This window comes from Erpetoichthys calabaricus, chromosome 12 (assembly GCF_900747795.2).
Source record: "Erpetoichthys calabaricus chromosome 12, fErpCal1.3, whole genome shotgun sequence".
NCBI classification, from domain to species: Eukaryota; Metazoa; Chordata; class Cladistia; order Polypteriformes; family Polypteridae; genus Erpetoichthys; species Erpetoichthys calabaricus.
In genome coordinates, this window is record NC_041405.2 from 78,476,467 (window position 1) to 78,496,571 (window position 20,105).

At 39.2% G+C, this 20,105-nt stretch overlaps 1 long non-coding RNA gene across 2 annotated transcripts in view; it reads left to right on the plus strand.

The window, feature by feature from the left end:
* LOC127529739 (uncharacterized) overlaps positions 1-13,617 on the plus strand; it is a 30,441-nt gene extending 16,824 nt beyond the window's left edge. For both annotated transcript variants that reach the window (XR_007936329.1, XR_007936328.1), the window contains one exon: positions 12,957-13,617. This is a non-coding gene — a long non-coding RNA (uncharacterized LOC127529739). The remainder of the gene's footprint in view (positions 1-12,956) is intronic.
* Positions 13,618-20,105: the final 6,488 nt, after the last annotated feature.

Consider the following 20,105-nt stretch of genomic DNA (forward strand, 5'->3'; position numbering starts at 1 on the left):
AGCTGTGGAATGGTCTTTGTGTTTTCTGCTCACGATTTCTTCAAAGCTTAAAACTAAATACCCACTGAGTTGTTTCAGATAGGCAATATTTATCGTCTTTATGTCCTTTGGAGGATTGAATTTTTTTCATTGCAAGAAAGGACTTTATAGACAGTACCTGCAAAATAATCATTTTTGCGTTTGAGAGCATAAATTTTTATTTCTGTTTTGCCTCATAAACAAACAAAGATAGCATATGGTTATAGGATACTAATCCTATGGAAATCGACAGCAATCATGAAAGTAGAGTTGTAGTCCTTTAGGGAATTTCCATTTGCAGTCTGACCTGTGCAGGTTCAATTCACATGCTCTCCATTATAACAATGAGCCCTACATTCACTACAATTTCTTTAATATTGCTGTAGTGCAGGAAATAAATCAGGCTGTAAGATGCCCAGATGGCATGTATACTGGCATTACTGTCATATGCCTACATCAACAGGGGGCCATTTTCTCCAATATTGTGCATGGAGGACTGGGGCAAGCAATTCCTGGGGCACCAAAGTAAGTCAAGGAAACTAAAATGATGTGAAGCATGCCTGCAGTCCTCAATACCATTAGATGGCAGCAGTGAGACTTTTTAGCTAATCAGTGCCTCCCTGCTCTGCAGTATAATGGGGAAGTGCCCTGGGGTTGCCTGAGCCTATACTAAAAGGCTGAGGTCCAGGAATACTGGGAATTCTAGGGCCACTATGGGGGAGTTTTGTCATGATAACCCCAGGCGTTTACTAGGCCTTTCCTGACCCTAGAAGTAGTAGGTGGGTGTTACCTGGAAGCAGGTACAGGCAGGGATGTAAAAGGTCCCTTTAAGCATAGACCAGTTTTATTGGAGTTGAGGGGTGTACTGAAAAAGAAAGTTAGAAGGAGTGAACAGGAGAGGATAGAAAGGTGCAATAAGATAGGCAAGTGGGTTAGACACCCTACCTGGTAGACCAGGAAAGACATTTTTAAAATATAGCTGTAAATGGCTGTAAATTTTGTTTATTTTGTCTCAGTTATTTCTGTATCCTTATCCCCAAAACATTGTACATTTCACTGTATTGTATTTACCCTTCCTTATAAACATTTGCCGTCTATGATTTTGATTTGGGATCACGGGTCTGCTTGTGAGTGCCCTTCACAGGCTACACCATATAGTAATTAGTATAATGTATTATTTAGGGCTTTGGGCCAAAAGCAAAGAAAAGGCTGTGGTCTGCAAAAAATAGAGTATAACTGACTCACTGGGTAACCCTAGTCAAGTCACTTAACCTACCACTGCTGCAAATGTAAAAGTGTAAATAATAGTCCAATCCAATAGTACAAGTGAAAATAAAACTTTGCCTATAATTATTTGCCCAGCAGCAACCCTTTATATTCCAAAACTCTTCTACCATAAATAGTTTGTTTGCACAGCTCTCTTGTACTGTTGATCTGTCTCATTCACTGTGTCTCTCATACTCTTGCACTTTCAGGGTACTCTCATTCGATCTCTTCCACACCAGTGTGACTAAAATCCAGCCTACTTGTGGTATGTTTCATTTACTCTGGTGTATGGTGTGAGAACAACTAGTTGTGCATTACATCACACTCTCTAACTCTAACCACAACACATCATCAAGAGAAGGAGCAATAGCCATGTTTGCTTAAAGCTCACTTGGTCTCATGCACAGCAGGACAAGAAAAGCAAGACATGATCCTTTCTGTACTGTGGTACTGTCTAGATAGATAGATAGATAGATAGATAGATAGATAGATAGATAGATAGATAGATAGATAGATAGATAGATAGATAGATAGATAGATAGATAGATAGATAGATAGATAGATAGATAGATAGATAATATACATATAATATACTAGCCCCCTGCTTGCTAGTCTCTGCTACTCGCATTGTGAAGGTGGGGTATTGGGGGGGCTGAACGCATGCTAAGGAGATGCGGACGGAACAGCTGCTGGCTTGCTGCTGCCGAGCTGCTGTGTTCTGCTTGTGCTGTGTGTCAATTATTTAAAAGCCTGTACAGCAGCTGTCCTTTTGTCTCACTGCTTTGTCTTGCTGGACGTTAAAGTGTCTCTCGCGGGACATCAAAGTGTCTTCCGAGAATATCATGTCTCGACCCAAGTTTTTTTTTATTATAATAGAGAGACATACACACACCAGAGTGACTAAAAAGAAAGAATGCTTAAAAGAAAGAAACCTTTTGATTTGGCAGTTACATTTACAGTGAGGCATTATGCCAATATATTGCTGTTGGCATAAAGGAGTCCCAGTAGCGTTTGACACATTTCTGCTGAATAATTAATTTCCTCAAAGTACTCAGTGACAGTGAGTCAGAGAAAGAATTTGTAGCATTGTTTATAATGGTACCCATACCTGACCCTGTCCTTTTAATTAGTTTGTTGATTCAATGGGCCTCTCTTGAAGTGATGTTACCAGCCCAGCACACCACAGTGTAGAAAATTGCACTGATCATCACAAAATTATAGAATATATGAATTTGTTACCCAAATAAAAGGAATGCAGCCTCCTAAGAAAAAATAACCTGCTCTACCTTTACTTACATAGTTCCAGTCCAACCTGTCAATGATGTACTGTAAATCCCTAAGTACTTGTAGGAGTCCCCACAATGCAGTATGATTTACACAGCAAAAGCTCTTTCTGGAGCCTTAGGGACAGACTGAACAGGTGACAGAGGACATCACAAAACTAGTCAGCACAGGACTGATTTGTTCTGGTCCCTCATCATTTTCTTGCATCCTCAGCTGTGCTTTCACTTGGTCTTCAGTTATGGACATGGCATTAGCTTTGTTCACTTCCCCTTCTACCACTTGAGCCCTGGATTGCTTGAGTCCAATAATTATGCCCAGTCCATTTCAGATATCTTTCATGTTATTCCAACTGAGTTTTTATCTGTTTTAGGTTTGTGAGCTGCCTTTCCTTCATTCAGCTTTTAATTCAGCACTTGCCGTGTGTTCTTCAGAGCCTCTTTGTCACCATATTTGAATGCTCTCTTTCTCTCATTCAGAAGATTTTTTAGCTCCTTAGTAATCTAAGGCTTTTACTCTCACTCTTTTCAACACTGCTATACAAGGTGAAATGAGGAGAAGTGAGACGCTGAACCTCTTATGTACTCACGACTCTCACACCATGCAGTATATATACATTCTCTGTATGCACCTGCTCAAGTATACTTTTTGTGAAAGAATGCTCTGTTCTAACTCTGGAAAAACTGGTATAATCAATAGGTAAAAGTGAAACCCTATTTTCTCTTATTTTAAGGGCAATGTAAGGTGTTGTCTGAGGTCATTTCATCTGACTAAGTGGGGAATGCATAAAGGTTTAAATCTCCACCGTAGAGGTCAGAAGTACATAGTAAAGGGCATCTAGAAGTAATTGTTGGCCATGATTTAAAAGGCTTTCCTCTGCATAGGGAGGATGAGGTTGGATTTGGGAGGTAGTTTGAGACAAGATTGCAGAGTAGTGAGGCTAGAGTAGTGTACTTTTTGAGAAAAGTGCCTGGGGCTTCATCTGTGTAAACAGGCCCTGGAGGTGTTAGGTGTCTGTTATTTTACCCATAGTTAATACCTTGGTCATCTCTTGTTGTAATTGTTCCTTATTTTTGTCATTAAGGATTCACCAATGTAAAGAAATAGTCGGAATTACTGGTGCAACCAAGCTAATCTTGGGAGGCCTCCAGTAATCAGTAATCCTCCCACCCCCTTTAATAACCAGAAATTCTTGTTCCAAGGTGGCCATTACCAAATATGGAAAAGGAAGTAGGAAAATTTTTACCTGCAAATATTTGGGCAATATTAAACACTACATAAATCAAATGACTTAAATTTTAGTTTAGATGAATCCGTCCAAAATTTAGGTGATTTCTTTGACATGGATTCAAACTCCAGTCATTACATTTCTGCACATTCTCAAGTTGCTTTCTTCAGGTAATTTCTTAAGCTGAAGGATCTTGAAAAGTGAGTTTCATGTGCTTCTGTCAGGCATAATTGACTTTTGTAATGCCTTATGGCCAGTCTGTTTGAATTGTTCACTTCCTACACTATAGTCAATTTGAAAGAGGGCAACAAGGATCACAACTAAAACAAACAGTAAGAACATATAACTACAGTTCTTAAATCACTGACTTCCAATTAAGTTTAAAGCCAATCTTAAAATCCGCCTTCTCACATAAAAAGTCATAAATGTTATCTCTCCCCAACTCTTACCTTGCACAACTTATTTGTGCCTATACTCCAGGGCGTACATTGCAAGTCTCCTTAAAATTCAGAGAATAAATTTAGTGTAGGAGGCAGAGCCTTTACCATACTCTGGGATAATCTACCTATGGATATTATATTAGCCCCCTTACTCATCAATCATGGCTTATGACGCAGTATTTTAGCCTAATATACTCAAGTTATAGCTGCTGCTAAGGTTGTTTTATATAGCTGGCTAATATTGCCTTTCAATTAATTATACTCTGTATATATATATATATATATATATATATATATGAAATGCTTGTTACGCAGCCACTCCTTCGTTACCCGGGCGGTGTGTTTGGGATCATTGTCATGCTGAAAGACCCAGCCACGTTTCATCTTCAATGCCCTTGCTGATGGAAGGAGGTTTTCACGCAAAATCTGACGATATATGGCCCCATTCATTTTTTTCTTTTACACGGATCAGTCGTCCTGGTCCCTTTGCAGAAAAACATCCCCAAAGCATGATGTTTCCACCCCCATGCTTTACAGTAGGTATGGTGTTCTTTCGATGCAACTCAGCATTCTTTCTCCTCCAAACACGATGAGTAGAGTTTTTTTTCATCTGACCATATGACATTCTCCCAATCCTCTTCTGGATCATCCAAATGCTCTCTAGCAAACTTCAGACGGGCCTGCACATGTACTGGCTTAAGCAGGGGGACACGTCTGGCACTGCAGTTTTTGAGTCCCTGTCGGCGTAGTGTGTTACTGATGGTAGCCTTTGTTACTTTGGTCCCAGCTCTCTGCAGGTCATTCACTAGGTCCCCCCGTGTGGTTCTGGGAGTTTTGCTCACCGTTCTTGTGATCATTTTGACCCCACGGGGTGAGATCTTGCGTGGAGCCCCAGATCGAGGGAGATTATCAGTGGTCTTGTATGTCTTCCATTTTCTAATAATTGCTCCCACAGTTGATTTCTTCACACCAAGCTGCTTACCTATTGCAGATTCAGTCTTCCCAGCCTGGTGCAGGTCTACGATTTTGTTTCTGGTGTCCTTTGACAGCTCTTTGGTCTTGGCCATAGTGGAGTTTGGAGTGTGACTGTTTGAGGTTGTGGACAGGTGTCTTTTATATTGATAACGAGTTCAAACAGGTATCATTAATACAGGTAACGAGTGGAGGACAGAGGAGCCTCTTACAGAAGAAGTTACAGGTCTGTGAGAGCCAGAAATCTTGCTTGTTTGTCGGTGACCAAATACTTATTTTCCACCATAATTTGCAAATAAATTCTTTAAAACCAGACAATGTGATTTTCTGGATTTTTTTTTCTCATTTTGTCTCTCATAGTTGAGGTATACCTATGATGAAAATTACAGGCCTCTCTCGTCTTTTTAAGTGGGAGAACTTGCACAATTGGTGGCTGACTAAATACTTTTTTGCCCCACTGTATATATATATACAGTAATCCCTCGCTATATCGTGCTTCGCCTTTCGCGGCTTCACTCCATCGCGGATTTTATATGTAAGCATATTTAAATATATATCGTGGATTTTTCGCTGCTTCGCAGGTTTCTGCGGACAATGGGTCTTTTAATTTCTGGTACATGCTTCCTCAGTTGGTTTGCCCAGTTGATTTCATACAAGGGACGCTATTGGCAGATGGCTGAGAAGCTACCCAGCTTACTTTTAATAAAAATAATAATAATTCATTACATTTATATAGCGCTTTTCTCAGTACTCAAAGCGCTATCCACACAGGGAGGAACCGGGAAGCGAACCCACAATCTTCCACAGTCTCCTTACTGCAAAGCAGCAGCACTACCACTGCGCCACCTGTGAGGCTTTTCTCTTTCTCTTGCGCTGACTTTCTCTGATCCTGACGTAGGGGGTGTGAGCAGGGGGGCTGTTCGCACACCTAGACGATACGGACGCTCATCTAAAAATGCTGAAAGATTATCTTCACGTTGCTATCTTTTGTGCAGCTGCTTCCTGAAACGATATGCTGCACGGTGCTTCGCATACTTAAAAGCTCGAAGGGCACGTATTGATTTTTGATTGAAAAACAAACTCTCTCTCTCTCTCTCTCTCTCTTTGTCTGCTCCTGACGGAGGGAGTGTGAGCTGCCGCCGTCAACAGCTTTGTGCCGCGGTGCTTCGCATACTTAAAAGAAAAACAACCCTATTGATTTGTTTGCTTTTCTCTCTATATCTCTGACAGCCTGTGCTCCTGACACGCACTCCTTTGAAGAGGAAGATATGTTTGCTTTCTTTTAATTGTGAGACGGAACTGTCATCTCTGTCTTGTCATGGAGCACAGTTTAAACTTTTGAAAGAGACAAACGTTTGTTTGCAGTGTTTGAATAACGTTCCTGTCTCTCTACAACCTCCTGTATTTCTGCGCAAATCTGTGACCCAAGCATGACAATATAAAAATAACCATATAAACATATGGTTTCTACTTCGTGGATTTTCTTATTTCTGGAACGCAACCCCCGCGATGGAGGGGGGATTACTGTATATATATATATATGTATATGTATTGTGACAACTCTACGGGGCATGCCAGCCACCCAACCCGACACAGACAGACACAGGAGGCACACTTATAAAAGCGCACAAATTTTATTTTTGTTTCTTCACTTGTGAGCAACGTCTTCCCCGTTTCCACAAGTACACAACACAGTCTCAAAGCACAAACACACCTCTACAGAATACTCTTCTTTTTTTCTTCTTCTTTCTCTCTTTCTCCTCCGATCTTCCTCAACAAAGTTCGTCTCCCTCCTTCCGATTCTGTCTCCCCATGTAATGTCTGCTGACCCCTTATATAAGGCACCTGGAAGTGCTTCAGGTGCACATTACTCCACTTCCGGCAGCACTTTCGAATGTGGCGGAAGAACCACCCACATGGGCTCAGGAACAGCTGCAGCACCCCCGGATCCCAACACGGTGGTATCCAACTCCATCACCCATGAAGCCCTGTGGAAATCCGAGGCAGCTCTGCCACCTAGGGGGGGGCTGCCATCTAGCGTTCTGGGGGAGGTAATGCTCTGCCCACACTTGTTCCCACAGTCCTTCCAAGGAAGAGATGTCCCGGCTGGGCAAGGGCCACAGCCATCCATGACAATATATACGTATAATATTTATAGTGTGAGAGAGAGAGAGAGGCAAACATAATTGATTAGCCTTTGATGTCTTCAAGTTACTAATAAGAGAGTGCCAATTTATATTGGCTCACACACACTTCTATAATTATGTCTTTTTTACTATGCTTCTATACACAGTACTGTTAATATACACATGGTGCCACAGGCACCGTTCTGTATTCAAAGCAAGTTGTGAGAACATACTTGCTCATCAGCAGGTTCTTCTGAGTAGATAAGGGGAAGATGCTAATAATATGAGAAAGCATTAGAGTAAAAGAAAGGAAAAGTACAGCTTTATAGTTAGTGTTGAAAAAAAAAATAAAATCGTAGTCCTTAATAAAAAAAAGAAACTTCTAAAGTGTAGCAGGTGAAAACAATTTAGTCAGTAGATGAAGGAAGAGAAATCTAGTGTTTGATAGGAATTCAAGCATTTAGAAGAAGAGGAAACAAAATAACTAGGACTTCAAGAATAAAGCACAACACTATGTATAGAAAGGACAAGGAAGTTTAGTACATGGAAAAAAAAACCAAATACTGATGTACATTGAAATTTGGGATAAAGTTCACAGAAGAAACCAGAGTGTGAACTGCACAGTACACATGTATTTATTGTGTAGAGCAGAAGGTAACTTGTTTTTTGAGTACAAAGGAAATCTAACATTTTGAAGTCAAGAAAATCTTTGACTTGAAAAATATAAATATGTTTGGAAATCAACTCAGGGCTCAAAAAAAAAACACAAAAAAATATATTGAAAAATGATGAACAACTTACCATATGAGAAAAAAGACAAATTTTAAAGTAGACTTTGAGAAAAAATGAAAGTGCAAAAGACAAGCAAAGTATACAGTTGTGATACTCTGGCTATGACCTTTACATTATCCCATTTAATATTTTTTAGTTTACAATGTGGCAAAAATTCTCTCACTTCTGACTTTGTAAAGTAGTTTGATTTATGAGATTATACAGTATGCAGGTAATGTAACTTCTGATCTAATAAGAAAAGCAAATTAATTAATGTTTTTCCAGTTGTCTACATCAGTGTACATTTCTTAGACGTTAAATAATATATTTCTACGGACCATGTGAATAACATACAGTAACATGAGTGTATGAATGACTGTATGAGGTTTATGTAAAAAGATCTAATTAACTCCTGAAATTGTAACTATGATAAAACTGTTACTCTGTTTTAAACACAAATAGATTTTGCAGTAAGTGTTATTTGCTAATTGACTAAACATATCCCTACAATTAAACTTTGTAGAACTGATTAGGAAAGGCTAATGTCCAGTATCAAGATGTCTCTCCTGTGGACTATATGACAGTTTAAGGAAACATAGAGAAGTATGCACATAACTTCCAAATATCATGTAACCACCAAACAGGTATAGTTCACAGTGTTTTTGTTCCCACATAATGGAAAGAAGACAGTCATTAAAATACACAGACTTAAGGCAATTAGCATTCTACTTTAAAGTTTCCTAAACTCATTTTTGACTACCGCACAGATTTTTTTTTTTTAGGTTTCAACTATTTCTGAATTCAGATCCCAGGTTTGCTTTTGTTCAATTATTCACTGTTTCATCTTATTCTACACAAGCAGTAATCAGATTATGTTTTAAAATGTTTGAATAAATGATTTTTTATAATAATTTATTTAAATTACTTGTTAATTCATGCATTATTTGTAGATATCTTTACTATTTAGTAGATTTTGTTTGTGTTTTCCTGTTTTTCAGTTTCCAGTTCTAAGTGACATTGTCTTTTAAAGGGTTGACAGGATGATGCAGTGGCCAGTGGATTTGCCTCAAGGACTGAGCATCCTTGGCTTGAATCCCATATGCAGTCACTGTCAAGCTGGAACTTTTCAGGGTTTGCCTGCATCTGCATTGGTTTTCCTCTCACTTCCTCAATAGACCTGCTAGTTAGGTTAATTGTCAACTCCCAGTTGCTTTGTGTGAGTGTGAATGTGGATGTGTGCATGACAGGGCCACGCAATAGTTTGGCTGACTGCCTAGCCTGGGTTATTTCCAGCCTTGTGCCAAGTGCTGTTTGAACAGGCTTCAGCCCTACGTGACCATGGATAAGATTAAATGGGTTTGAGAATGGTATGTCATGTAGAAGGATGAAGATCTTGAACACCTTGCTTGTTTCAGTTGGGATGCCATTCACTTTGTTAGAAATATTGATTTTCCTTGAAATTGTCATGCTCTTTTTTTTTTTTTTTTCTTTATTTAGCCTTATACAATTTCTTGTATTAGGAATTTGATAGTTTTCGCATACCCCTTGGGGTCAGAGCGCAGGGTCAGCCATTGTACAGCGCCCCTGGAGCAATTACAGGTTAAGGGCCTTGCTCAAGGGCCCAGCAGAGCAGTGGCCTTTTGGCAGTGACGGGGATTCGAACCGGCAACCTTCGGGATACCAGCGCAGATCCTTAGCCTCAGAGCCACCACTCCATTGGCCAGTAGCTGAGATAGTTTCCTTTTCTATTTTTTTAATAGCTATATGCAGGCCCTTCGCCTATTGCTTTTCCTGTTCTTGAATGTTTATGTCCACCTGTATGCTTATCTTATTTTTCCTTTCCATCCACTATTCAATGCATTAAAAAGATAGACCCTTCAGTGAAGCTATGCTACACTTCTAATGTTTGTAAGCATACAACAAACCAGAGCTTTTAGCTCTTGATGTAACACCACACTGAGTTAGTTTAGAATGATAAAATGTATTCACAGGTCAGGAAAATGCCAAAAAAGGTTAAGAAATTTCAAGGTAAGCTGCATAGAGAACCATATCATTGAGTTGTAGAAAAGTAATTGACTAAGTCAATCAAAAAAGTAAAGCATGAATCTAATTAATTGTGAATAAAAATGACATATTTTGTGCAGAGTCAAAATATACTGATTTGCTATACTGATATGAACTGCAGCTGAAGATAAGATTTGTATGTCATTAGTCTTTAGCTTCACAGAGTGGAAGTATTTATAAAATCTGCTTTTACATCTTTTATGATAATAAAAAGCATAACTAATTGATGGTGAATTGATGGAAACTTCACAGATGAATGTTTTCAACTTTCAGCCAGAGGGGTAACAGGATCATGTAACAATCAGTAGGTTTCTTCACATCAGATTTTTAATTAATATGAATAATGATCACATAATTAATTTTTGAGTGTCATTATTGTACACAAAATTCAATAAGTTATAATCAATAAACCAAACCCACCTGTACCTAGACAGACATGCCAAGAAAACCAAAATCCCTTTTAAATATCAGTACACATTATTAGCAAAATAGAACAAGAAAATATTCCCCATGATTTAATGCTTTTATATGACATAAACAGAACACTTCTGTTTTATCACATACTGTATAAATTAAAGGAAAAATTACTAAGGAAATTATTAAGGAAAAAGTGAAGCGGCACATGTCTAGAACAATTGCTTTACAAAATAGTCAGTATAGGTTCAGGGAAGGTTGTGTTTCACTAACATGCTGGAGTTCCTTGTGAAACCAACAAAAGCATAAGATAAGAGAGATGTGAGGTTAATGACCACACTAAAAGAAGTGGGAGCTGCTGCTTTTTAATAGACACACACACATATATATATGATCTGGATAAGAATATCAACAATAAGATGGTTACATTTTCAGATGATAACAAGCTACTTAGTGGGGCATATAATGATAAATCAGCTGAATCATTATAGAGGGTCTTGGACAGCATACAGAATTAGGCAGATTTGTGAAAGATAAAATTTAATGTAAGTAAATGTAAGGTATTATACTTAAGAAGCAGAAATATCAGATTTGAAAACACAATGGGGTCTGAGACATACCTTTTAAGAAGAAAATAGGAGTCATAGTGGAATCATCGCTGACAACATCCAGACGATATACAGAACCCATTAACAAGGCTAACAGAATGTCAGATTACATAGCACAACTAAAGCCAAGTGAGGTTATGCTTAAGTTGATAATGCACTAGTGAGACCTTGTCTGGAGTACTGTGCATAGTTTTGGTAAGAGGTAATGAGCTGTGAAGAGAGATTAAAGGTGTGGAATCTTTTCAGGTTAGGAAAATGGAAGTTAAGAGGTGACATGATCAAAGTGTTTAATATTAGGAAAGGAATTAGTGCAATGGATTCCAGCTGTTTGTTTAAAATAAATTCTTCAGTAAGAAAATAGGAACACAGCTACAGAATTGTTAAAGCCAGATTTCACACAAATGTTAGAAAGTTTTTCTTCATGCAAAGAAAGTCAGACACATGAAATAATGCAGAGCTGGATTTTAGGGGTCTTCAAATCTCAAGTTGATGTTATCGTAAGCCTAGGTGAATAGAATGGACAAGCCGAGTTGGACTGAATGGTCTGTTCTCGTCAAAAAGGTAGAGTGGTGGCTCCGAGGATAAGGCTCTGCGCTAATATCGGGAATGTTACCAGTTCAAATCCTGTTACTGTTGGGTCCTTGAGCAAGGCCCTTAACCTGAAAATTGTTCCAGGGGTGCTGTACAATGGCTGGCCTTGTGCTCTGACCGATTAATATAGTGTATAAAAATCAAAAGTGTTCTAATGTTTATATATGTAGATCTGTGTGATACAGTGCTGGTTGTGTATTGGGCAAGTATATATTCACATAATCAAGCAAGCACATGGTTAAATTAGGTAATTAGATACTACAACTTTAAAGACATCACTTTCTGTTAGTTCAAAGCAGAGTTAATGATATGTTGCTTGCTTTATATATCTATAAAAGATAAAAAAAATAGTGCCCATCACAAATACTGATTGTTTTTGAAACAATTTCTTTTATTAAATATAGCTTGAAACTTTAAAGACCCATGCAAAGACAAGAAGAGCAAAAAGACAAAAACACATTTGTTGTAATGCCTAAATAACTAAAACAACAACAACAATAATAATACTAGTAATAATAATAATAATGGTGACATCAATTTAGCATTTATGCACTTTCTGGGTAATAATTAAGTTTTTCTTTTTAAATTCTAAGATCAGTAGCCTTCAATTAAAATAAGTATTTGCAAAAGAAAATAACTACTATTCTGAAATTCTAATTTGGCCCATATTATCGAGTGTAAGAGCTTGGGTGTGAGAGTGCAGTAAGTTCAGTATTTAGTTGTCTTAGCATCTATTGTATGAGGTTTAATTGCTGGTAATCCTACACCAGTTGTTTACATTCTTAATAGTATAGTATAGTATAGTATAGTATAGTATAGTATAGTATAGATAGATAGATAGATAGATAGATAGATAGATAGATAGATAGATAGATAGATAGATAGATAGATAGATAGATAGAACTTTATTTGTCCCAAGGGTAAATTTACCTTTTATACAAGCTAAAGAAATATATTAATATTATAACAAACAACAACATCCCCTTTGAAACACACAGAAGAATTTCAAATAAGAAGAAAAAATATATCAGTATTCAATATTATAAATCATGATAATAAAAGAAAAGGCATTCTGTACTTTGTTTTTTACTAGGTTCTTCATGAAATAACTATGAATACATGGAAACTAAGTCTAACTACCTAAATCATAATGACATAAATTCATTTTTCTTTTCAGGGTCTTTTATGATTCTCCTACATTCAAAGAAGGAGGAAATGCATTTTTGTACCATCTTTGAACTGTAATAAAACTGAAACTTTGGATAGCAGAAGAATAGAAACATCTTAAACAAGCCTGGCATATAAACATGGAGCAGGTGTAACAATGGAAATAATGAAGAAGACAACTTTGGAAACAACAATGCAGACTGTAGGAAACCATGAACGTTGCACAACAAATCACCCAGCAGGGAGTGGGTGGCAAACAATGTGAAGCAGGTGCCTGAAATTCCTTAAGCAAAGTAAAAAGAAAGGAGTCAAATTAGCAGATGGCAGAGGCAATGCAGGGAAGTGTTAGTAGGTAAAATGAACCATTACAGGCATGCAGCAAAACGAAATATGTGGAACAGTGTGAGGCTGTTATCTGTGCAGTGGTTCACATGATATCAGTGGGTTGTCTCCATTTCTTTAAGGGCCTACCTCACCATGATGTGAAGAAAATGCAAGAGTGTATTTGCTCTGCTATCACATACTGACAAAAATACTGGCTTCTGCCTCAATGGGACTAGCATAAATAAATGGATTCCTTGTAGAAATACACATTTTATATATTATACCACCAAATCCTTCTTAATTTAATAATTTTTACTTTTATAAAATTAAATAATTTGAACCATTTACTCTTTTAGTAATATGATATAATAAATACAAAAATATTTCATATTTATACTGTAATATAAGAGCACCCCTGTCATCTGTCTGAACATTGGAAGATTACAGAAAAAAACAAAGTGACAAAGGAATTATGAAGCTGGTTAAGTTGACTCCTCATTGGTGTCATGGAGAACATACTTTTCCATTTCTTTCAGGGTGCAACTCCATCTTTTCTTTAGGTGACCCTGAAGATGTCACTGGCAGGACAGTGCACATGACAGAGCCTACCTCTCCTTATTGGCACCTGCCCTTCCACACTAGCTTGTAAATTAGTGCTTGCAATGCCATTGTGCTACTTTCTCTTTTGGATAGATTTCCTGCCGGAGTAACTTTTCATCTCAGTCGCTTTGAGCATGCTCTTGCCCCATCAGCCTCCTGTTAGACAGTGTGAAGGATGGCCGGCTTCATATTCCGGCCCTCACCCCCAGGCCGCCAGTAGGAGCTCTCCCGACAGCATGGACGGGCCCCGAATTCCAGCAGGGCCTCATGGACTATGTAGTTTTTATACACAGCCCTGCTGGATACCCTGGGGACCACTGGGAGTCGCTGTCGGGAGGCCCGTGGACTCATATATGCCCTATAACCTGGAAGTGCGTCATAATCCCGGGACAGGAAGAAATGACGTGCTTCCGGGGTGAAGATAAGGACTGTTTACCCTGACCCGGAAGGAATAAGGACTTGTGGACTGTTGGGCAGGAACACCTCCGGGTAAGGGTGTATAAAGGACTCTGGGAAAGCCCAGTACACTGAGCTGGGCTGGGAGGTAGGGTGGCTAAATGTCTGGGAGTGGAGGATTTGTGATTATTGTAGTGATTAGTAGTTATATGAGTAGTGTGGAGTGGAGGGTGCTTGGTGCACTGTGTAATAAGAAAATAAAGAAGTCTTGTACTTTTACCTGGTGTTTGGAGTGGTACCTGAGGGTTCAAGAGGTGGATCGATACCTCAACTGCTACAACAGGCATTTGTTTACAATTCAATATGTGGAGACTATACTGTTCAACTTCTACTTCATGTTTTTTTTATCACTTGTAAACTGTGCATTGTGATTTTTAATAGGGCTTCTCAGAACAAAATATAAATAAAAATTGAATTAAACAAAAATGGAAAAGGCAATCTAAAGAAATTATGCTGTAGAAAATGACTACAACATACAGTAGTGTGCAAATAATCACAGTATAATTTTTGACAGCTCTGACGTTAAGAATATCAATCAGACAATCAGGGTGTCCACAGAAGTAATAATGTATAACAACAAACTCCAATTTACATTGCAGAAGAGGTTTTTGAAAGTGAAAACAATTCTGTATTCCTTACATTTACAATCACTGATGACCTGACACGACACATCTCAGCTATTGTCAAGATGGCTCATCAACACTTTTATTTCATTAAGATGTTTAAGGAAAGCCCAGATGCCTTTGTTAACTATGTTAACAAGGTTCAGCAAAGTCCTTGTTAAATGGTTGTATATCATCTTAGTATGCCAACTGCCTAGCTCATGACTACACAGCACTGAAGAGGATAATGAAGTTGGTACAGTATTTTACTGGCATACAACTACCTTCTGTTTATGAAATATGTTATGTGAGCATTTTGAGAAGTGTAATCATTATGGACTATACCCTTAACATCATAAAAATTTGTACATACGATCTTGCTGGCCCTTGGTTGAACCTTCAGTTCTTTTTTGATTATTAAATACATTTTAATTTAGTCCAAATTCATTAGGAGGAGACTGAGGAACAGCTGAACGAAGTGCAGCGTAGGACTCAATGTGCACATAACTTGCTCATATTTAATCGCACATGAAGAACAGATTTAACTGACACACAGCTAATTCTTGTAGTGCCTGTAATTTTATGTTCTGCAACTGTTTGATTCTCCATTAAGATTCGCTTCACTATAGTAACATGTTTATCATTTGTTGATGTCAAATGCTGGTCAGCTCTTGTGTCATCTTCAGACATGTTCCACTACTAGGAATTAACCAGCACATCTTTGCCCATGGCACACTTCAAAGTATATGATGACTAGGCAAGAATTAATCTCCACAGGCAGTTGCTCAAACACTTTACACATTTTTCTTAAAAAGTAGCTAACTTTTGGTCACTATCAAAATACAGCACTGCAGAATTGTTTTTCAGGTTTGGACTCAAACATTTTGATCTACCCCCATATTTTAATGCCTTGGTGAGTCTCTCTGGGAAACATACTTTATTTAAGGCAGGTTTTTTCCCTTGTTCTCCTTACCATTAGATTAGTCTTTGACTCTACACAATAATTACATGAATAACCAAAAAAAGCAAATATACAGATCAATGGTTTCTCTTGAGTTATACAATTGTTGATTGTTTAATTAAATGCTATTATTTCTCTTAAAAACATTCTGAATGATTAATACTGTACAGAATTAGTGTCAGAAAAGCATACGTGAGAGAATAAAAGACAAGATAAGAAAACTTTTTTATCATATGCAGAGCATTATTTGTCGGAGAGCCATTTATCTACTGTACTATATTGTGCATTTTTCACTGCATTGTATTTCTCCTTCTTTTTCTTTCATCTGCTCCCGTTAGGGGTTGCCACAGCAGATCATCTTCTTCCATATCTTTCTGTCCTCTGCATTTTGTTCTGTTACTCCCATCGCCAGCATGTCCTCTCTCACCACATCCATAAAACTTCACTTAGGCCTTCCTCTCCCCTGGCAGCTCTATCCTTAGCATCCTTCTCCCAATATACCCAGCATCTCTCCTCTGCACATGTCCAATCCAAAGCAATCTCGCCTCTCTGACTTTGTCTCCCAACCGTCCAATTTGAGCTGACCCTCTAATGTACTCATTTCTAATCCTATCCATCCTTGTCACACCCAGTACAAATCTTAGCATCTTTAACTCTACTGCCTCCAGCTCTGTCTCCTGCTTTCTGGTCAGTGCATCCATCTCCAACCCATATAACATAGCTAGTCTCACTACCGTCCTGTAGACCTTCCCTTTCACTCTTGCTGATACCTGTCTGTCACAAATCACTCCTGACACTCTTCTCCACCCATTCCACCCTGCCTGCACTCTCTTTTTCACCTCTCTTCCACAATCCCCATTACTCTGTACTGTTGATCCCAAGTATTTAAACCCATCCACCTTCGCCAACTCTACTCTCTGCATCCTCACCATTCCACTGACCTCCATCTCATGTTCCTACTGACCTTCATTCCTCTCCTCTCTAGAAAATATCTCCACCTCTCCAGGGTTTCCTCAACCTGCTCCCTACTCTCGCTACAGATCACAAACATCAGCAAACATCATAGTCCACGGGGACTCCTGTCTAATCTCATCTGTCAACCTGTCCATCACCTTTGCAAATAAGAAAAGGCTTAGAGCCGATCCCTGATGTAATCCCACCTCCAACTTGAATGCATCCGTCACTCCTACCGCAGACTTCACCACTGTCACACTTCCCTCGTACTGTACATATCCTGTACAACTCTTATGTACTTCTCTGTCACTCCCGACTCATACAATACTACAGCTCCTCTCGAGGCACCCTGTCATATGCTTTCTCCAGGTCCACAAAGACGCAATGCAACTCCTTCTGGCCTTCTCTAAACTTCTCCATCAACATCCTCAGAGCAAACATTGCATCTGTGGTGCTCTTTCTTGGCATGAAACCATACTGCTGCTCACTAATCATCACCTCACTTCTTAACCTAGCTTCCACTACTCTTTCCCATAACTTCATGCTGTGTCTCATTAATTTTATTCCTCTGTAGTTACTGCAGTCCTGCACATCCCCCTTATTCTTAAATATCGGCACCAATACACTTCTTCTCCACTCCTCAGGCATCCTCTCACTTTCCAAGATTCCATTTAACAATCTGGTTGAAAAATCCACTGCCATCTCTCCTAAACACCTCAATGCTTCCATAGGTATGTCATCTGGACCAACAGCCTTTCCATTTTTCCTCCTCTTCGTAGCTGTCCTTACTTCCTCCTTGCTAATCTGTTGCACTTCCTGATTCACTATCTCCACATCATCCAACCTCTTCTCTCTCTCGTTCTCTTCATTCATCAGCCTCTCAAAGTACTGTTTTCATCTGCTCAACACACTCTCCTCGCTTGTGAGTATGTTTCCATCTTTATCCTTTATCACCCTAACCTGCTGCACATCTTTCCCAGCTCTGTCCCTCTGTCTAGTCAATCAGTAGAGGTCCTTTTCTCCCTCCTTAGTGTCCAACCGCTCATACAACTCATCATACGCCTTTTCCTTAGCCTTCGCCACCTCTCTCTTCACCTTGTGCCTTATCTCCTTGTACTCTTGTCTACTTTCTGCATCTCTCTGACTATCCCACTTCTTCTTTGCTATCCTCTTCCTCTGTATACTCTCCTGTATTTCCTCATTCCACTACCAGGTTTCCTTTTCCTCCTTCCTCTTTCCAGATGTCACGCCAAGCACCCTTCTTGCTGTCACCCTTACTACCTCTGCTGTTGTTTCCCAGCTGTGTGGTAACTCTTCACTGCCACCCAGTGCCTGTCTCACCTCCTCCCTAAACTCAACCTTGCAGTCTTCCTTTTTCAACTTCCACCATTTGATCCTTGGCTCTGCCCTCACTCTCTTCCTCTTCTTGATCTCCAACGTCATCCTACAGACCAACATCCTATGCTGCTTAACTACACTTTCCCCTACCACCACTTTGCAGACTTCAGTCTCCTTCAGATCAACTCTTCTGCATAGGATGTAATCTACCTGTGTGCATATTCCTCCACTCTTGTACATAACCCTATGTTCCTCCCGCTTCTTAAAATACATATTCATCACAGCCATGTCCATCCTTTTGGCAAAATCCACTATCCTCTGACCTTCTTCATTCCTCTCCTTGACACCATACCTACCCATCACCTCCTTGTCTCCACTGTTCCCTTCACCAACATGCCCATTGAAATCCACTCCAATCACCATTTTCTGTCCCTTGGGTACACTGTTTATCACTTCATCCAACTCACTCCAAAAATCTTCTTTCTCACCCATTTCACACCCAACTTGCGATGCATATGCACTAACAACATTCATCATCACACCTCCAATTTCCAGCTTCATAATCATTACTCTGCCTGACATTCTTTTCACCTCCAAAACACTCTTGACATACTATTCCTTCAGAATAACTCCTACCCCATTTCTCCTCCCATCCACACCATGACAGAAAAATTTTAATCCACCTCCGATCCACCTGGCCTTACTCCCCTTCCATTTAGTCTCTTGCACGCACAATATATCAACCTTCCTTCTCTCCATCATATCTGCTAACTTTCTCCCCTTACCAGTCATACTGCCAACATTCAAAGTTCCTACCCTCAGTTCCACTCTCTTTACTTTCCTCCTCTCCTCCTGCCTCCAGACGCGTCTCCCCCGTCTTCTTCTCCTTCTTCTTCTTCGGCCAACAGTAGCCCAATTTCCACCAGCACCCTGTTGGCTAACAGTACTGGTGGCGGTCATTGTTAACCCGGGGCTCAACCGATCCGGTATGGAAATTTGTATTGTTGTCCGCATATTGATTTGGCAAAATTTTACACTGGATGCCCTTCCTGACATAACCCTCCCCATTTATCCAGGCTTGGGACCGGCACAAAGAAACACACTGGTTTGTGCATCCCCCGTGTCTCCTCTTAACAGTTTATTCTGTTTGGTTACAGAGAAATCATTGGATAACATTAACCTGAATAAGGCAACAGCTCTGCTTTAATTATGTCAGCTAGCACAGAGACATTTAAAAGCAAACAATGGCATCATTTATAGGTGTCAGATGCAAATGCGCAGTTTATCTATGCTCAAAGTCCTTGATAGAGAAGCAATCAAAGGCCAACATTAATATTTTCTGGGCTTTGTTTCTTTGCTTTTGATAATATGGGTGATTCTGTCTTTCATATCTTTCAGAAAATTAGTCAGCATTTCATCGAAATGCATAGCAAGTAATAAAAATCTTAAGTCAAAGAGGCCTAGCAACCATGTCAAGGTTAAATGCCAGCAAGGAAAACAAGCAACAAGGCAAGGTTTCAAGTACCAGTTTGGCACAAGTTAATTAAACACAAATAAAAACGGCTGCCAGCAAATACAACCCCTTTCTTGGAATAGAAAACAACCCACCTCCCTCCACCCCATGCAAACTCCCACACTTGGATCTGACAATAACCTCCACAGATAGAAACAAAAACTATTTTTTTTCTTATTTTCTTATTTGTGCCTCACGAAAGGAAATCTAAAAGGTCATTCCTCAATGAGTTTTCCCTTTTTAGTATTTTGTGTTTCTAAGGAATCGGAGGAGCAGGTGTCAGTTGTTGGATGCTGGTACCTATTTTATTTAACTGGGTTAGTTACATTGCATACTTAGTGCTGTGTTAGTCCAAAAAAGGAATTACTGATAGCACATTAGTATTTTCTAACACTAATACTGGTAAATGTA